The sequence below is a fragment of the Balaenoptera ricei genome, chromosome 11 (genome assembly GCF_028023285.1).
Source record: "Balaenoptera ricei isolate mBalRic1 chromosome 11, mBalRic1.hap2, whole genome shotgun sequence".
Taxonomy (NCBI): domain Eukaryota; kingdom Metazoa; phylum Chordata; class Mammalia; order Artiodactyla; family Balaenopteridae; genus Balaenoptera; species Balaenoptera ricei.
Genome location: NC_082649.1, coordinates 95791402 through 95796550, shown reverse-complemented (window position 1 = coordinate 95796550; position 5149 = coordinate 95791402).

Here is a 5149-nt window from a genome sequence, read left to right as displayed (position 1 = left end):
CCGGATTGGCCCGGCCCCTGCCCGGCCTCGCGGGGCGCGGCCGCGGACTCCCTCCCCCGCCATAGGCCACCCGTACGTCTCCAGCGCCGCGAGGCCCCGCCCTCCTTCCGCCCCGCCCTCCGGGCCCCGCCCCCTGGGCGGGCGGATTCGGATGGGCTGGCGTGGCGAGTAGGGACCGCTCGGGCTCCGGACGAGGGAACTTCCAGCCAATGGGAGCGCGGCACGGGAGCGGACGGCCGGCGGACAGGGACGTGGCCCCGGGCCCAACCGGTTCCGCGTAGAGCCTGTTTCTCGCGGAGCTAGGATGGAGGAAAACTCCAGCTCTGTGTTAGGGATGGTGACAGATAAAAGACGTAAGGAACGAGGAGGAAAAAGGACGTTTCTGTAGGACAGGGTTTTTAGTTGTCTGTTATGTGGTAGGGGGGATGATACTATCATTAAGCTTAAGACTGCACAAAACGGTATCCTGAATTATTTTTGTTAAAACATCCTAATTTGTACTCTTTTAACACTTTTTTATTGAAACACCCTAACTTGTAAGAATTGCTCACGGTGATTGTTCCCAGGTCCTGTCCTAGACCTATCGAACTCCAATGGAGTGTCCCGAGAATGTGTGTATAACAAGTGTTCTTGAGCAATTCTTAGCATCCGGCAATCTCAGGAAATATTGAGTTAGGTTATATTGCCTTTGTCGCGGAAGTAGGATCTCTTTTAAAAAGATACAGCGGGAGGAGCAAAGGCTGCCGCTGCCACCACCAAAGTATTTTTACTAGATCTATTTAATCATGTCCCCTCCTGTCCCTCCCACTGCCACCATCTCTCCTGTACACTGTAGCAGTGACCTATCCTTTGAGGTGTGGGATAGATTCCTGGTCAAATCACTTTACCCGTCTGTATCTGCTTCCCATAATTAATAAGGTGGCAAATGTCAGCTCTGAAGGGCTACTGCTTTCATGTGATGACTCAGCAGTTTAGGGGTTTTGTTTTCTTTTGCTTGCTGCATTTGGAAATGTCTGCAAAGGTTTGCCCTCCATAAGTTTACCCCATGTGCCGCTTATATACCGAGGTTCCTGAAAAGCTTGGGAAGCAAGGCCTGATGGGTGGCTCAAATCAGAGATTGGCTGAGTGACCAAGGGAGTGATTAAGGATGATAAAGTTGTCACGTGGAACACTCATCACATTCTCAGAGTCAGAGGACTTTTAGCAACACAGAGGAGGTATAATGGGGACTGAGAAGGAACCCAAAGAAACATTTGATTATAACACAAGGTAGCGGGCACATAGTAAGGCCCTTTTTGTTGGCTGAGCCTTATTCCTGTCCAAAATCCTGAGATAGGCCTGCCCAAGCATTGAAAAGAGTATAAAGAATTGGAGCGTGGGTCTTCTGCCTACACAGATTCTTTTCCTCTGTGAAAGGCACCCAGGGACCCTGCTGAAAGTCCAACATCAGCGCTTGATCCTCAACTTTCAGGTCTGCCTTCTTGGAACTTGCAAACTGAATGTGAATATTAAGGACCGCGTTGTATGTTTCCTCCCTAAGTTATTTTACTGCAAATTTTAACTCACCACAGTCAACTACAGACCACATTGATAATAGCTCCTGTTTTCACATTAGAGACAAGGTCTAATAAAAACAAATCTTTTTTCATAACCAGAGAAAACCATCTAACTTTTGAAAGATGCTTTTCATGGTCAAACTGACAATACCTGCCAGTTGTACACGTCCGGCGAGTTTCAAACTACTTTCACGTGTACTCATTTAATCTTCGCAGAAAACCTTATATGCTCCGTTCCATAAACCATAAGGGAAGAAGTCAGGTTGGGGGTCTCAAGTCCTCCAAGCTAGTTGGCTCTAGGCAGAAAAAGAGCTACTGCCCTGCTTTCTCACACTTTAGTCCCAGAAATTTACTGTAACTAGCTGGCCCTCAAAGCAAAGAAAGACTGGTCCTTCTCTAGTCTTCCCATACCAACAACGCTGACACTAGCGTCCTGCAAGGCACAGCCTAGGATTTAGGGGCCAGGTTCAGAAAATATCTCCTTCGCGAATTAAACTCAACAACAACAACGAAAATCTTGTGCTAGCCTTTTAGATTAGACTAGACTCCCCTGAAGGTAAATGTGGCTAAGAGTGGAACACCACCCATATCTAACTAGAAAACCCAACCTTAAAAATCAACTCCTTAAGAGACTGTTTTGTGATAGGTTCTTCCACACATAATCTCACAAAAGCATCAGGGGACTGATTAAAGAGAACACTGAAATGCACCGTGGTAAAAATGGGTGACGCCAAAGAGATAACAGCTACGAACCCAGACTCAGAAGTCCAGCTGCCAGGTGTTCAGATCTTAGCGCTGCCCTCTGAGTAACCTTGGGAAGTTACTTTTCAGGACCTGTTTTCTCATCTGTAAAATGAGGGTGATAGAAACAGTACTTACCACATATGGTTGCGAGAATTAAATTCTTTATTGTATATAGTATACCTACAACAGTGTCACATACGTGGTGAGGCCTATTATTACTACTCATCTACTCTGTGGTAAGACCAGCATCTAGTAAAAGTACCTGGAACATATAAGGCTGAGGTCTGTTGGATGAATTAAATAACTAAGCCTCTCCAGTTTTCAAAGCACTATTTTAGGAGAAAAATGTGTCTAAGTCAACCGAGTATAAAATAGGACAAGGGCTAAAAGTCACCACAGTCTAAGAACAGTTGAAAAAGCTTTGAATCCTCAAGTCTAATTCCAGTTCTATTTAACTCAACCTGTTCCAGCTTCCACACATCACGGTCCTAAATCTCTGCGATTTGGGTTACATCCCAAAAGGTCATCCTAATTCAGTCACCTTCTTACTTTGATAGTTGAAGATGATTGCTTACTTCTATTTCAGTGTCTTTAAAGATATCCTCCACTGTAAATAAATAGACATTACAGTTTTGTGGATCAGTTTTGTGAGGTTGAGTGGGTGAATCAACACACTCGTTTCCTAAAACTGCAAAGCCAGAAAAAAAGCTCTGGCCCTTTGATGACCCTAAAGGGTAGTCCCAGAGCTTCCTATATTAAATATCAGGACTAAAATAGTCTATTAAAAGGAGGGATTTTTCTACTCTAAGAAGTTATGTGATTTATTATCGAAAGCAATAATGTACAAAAAAAATCAAGTGATGTGATGATGACTTTTAAAACTCTGATTACTGCTTCTTTCTGAAGCAATATATACTTGCTTTATAAAGGGGGAGGTGGGGGGAGAATAAATTTAAGCAAAAAAGAGGGGATATACCTGTAACCCCATGATTAATTTGGTAAAGATGCAACTCCAGAATTCAGTAATATTGTTTCCTCAGCTAGGTAAGAAAAGCTAAATTTCACATTTGTTTTAAAATTGGACAGTATATAATTATCATTCCTACCTATTTTATGGGCAGAAGTCCAGAAGTCTGTCAACACGCTCTGTTGGCAAGACACAGGGGACAGAGACTGGTGGAAATAAAAACTAGTACATCCCCTGTGAAGGGCCATGTGGCAATTCCCAGCGTAAGTGCAAAGGCATTTACTCTTTGACCCAGATATGTTTCTGTGGATTGCAGCACATGTACTTAATGATCCACTGCAGTACTGTTTATAAGAGCAAAAGGGACTTCCCTGGTGGCACAGTGGTTGGGAATACGCCTGCCAATGCAGGGGACATGGTTTCAAGCCCTGGTCCGGAAAGATCCCACATGCCGTGGAGCAACTAAGCCCGTGTGCCGCAACTACTGAGCCTGCGCTCTAGAGCCTGCGAGCCACAACTGCTGAAGCCCGTGCGCCTAGAGCCCGTGCTCCACAACAAGAGAAGCCACTGCCATGAGAAGCCAGCGCACCGCAATGAAGAGTAGCCCCCGCTCGCCGCAACTAGAGAAAGCCTGCGCGCAGCAACGAAGACCTAACGCAGCCATAAATAAATACATAAATTTAAAAGAAAAAAAAAGCAAAAGGTTATAAACAACACAAATGTCTATCAATAAGGACCAGTTAAATAAATTATGGAAACTCGACACAGTGAAAACCACACACAATGAAATGGGAACCATACTACTGTCAAAGAAAATGAGGAATTCTCTACATAGTGCTGTGGAAATACATCCCGTACATAGCAAGTGGAAAAAAGTTATGTTCAAATACCTCCTATACAGGAGATTTTTTTTTAAGTATATATTTCTATTTGTTTCCTGTATTTTGTATAAGAAAACACTAGAAAGATAAATAAGAAATTGATATAAGGGTGACCTGTAAGACCAGGTGGTAGTGGAAGAGTGGTTACTCAGTCATGGGTGGGATCAAGAGTTCCTATGTCTTTTTATGTATTTTCAATTTTTGAATCATGTGACATACATATGAAAAATCAACTTATTCAAAAAATAAATGGAACTTAGAAAAAAAGTGATGAGCTTTCTTGCCCACACTTTTATTTCTTTAAATAAATTTATTTATTTTTGGCTGTATTGGGTCTTCGTTGTTGTGCACAGCCTTTCTCTAGTTGTGGCGAGCAGGGGCTACTCTTCATTGCGGTGCACGGGCTTTTCATTGTGGTGGCTTCTCTTTGTTGCAGAGCTCAGGCTCTAGGTGCACAGGCTTCAGTAGTTGTGGCACACAAGCTCAGTAGTTGTGGCTCGCGGGCTCTAGAGCGCAGGCTCAGTAGTTGTGGCACACGGGCTTAGTTGCTCCGCGGCATGTGGGATCTTCCCGGACCAGGGATCGAACCCATGTTCCCTGCATTGGCAGGCGGATTCTTAACCACTGCACCACCAGGGAAGTCCCTTGCCCACATGCTCTAACTACTAAACCACTAAATCAAACACTGCAACTTTCCATCGAGAACTGATTTTCATCACCACTCATGTGCCATGCCCCAGCCCTTAAGTTACTGACGTGTCCAGAAAAAGTAGGCATGATATAAGTTTTTAACCCTTCTTTGAAGGGAGAGGAGAGCTAGCAATTTCATAAATAGGCTCATGGTATGACAATTTCTTTTTCCTTAGGGGATGATACAAATAGAAAAAGGAGTCATCTAATTCATGTATTGGGTAACAGTAGATAAAAATGATGGACTCTGAAAATGTAGAAACAAGATTGTACATTATGTGATACAAATTGTACAAAGCTGAGGGTAGGCC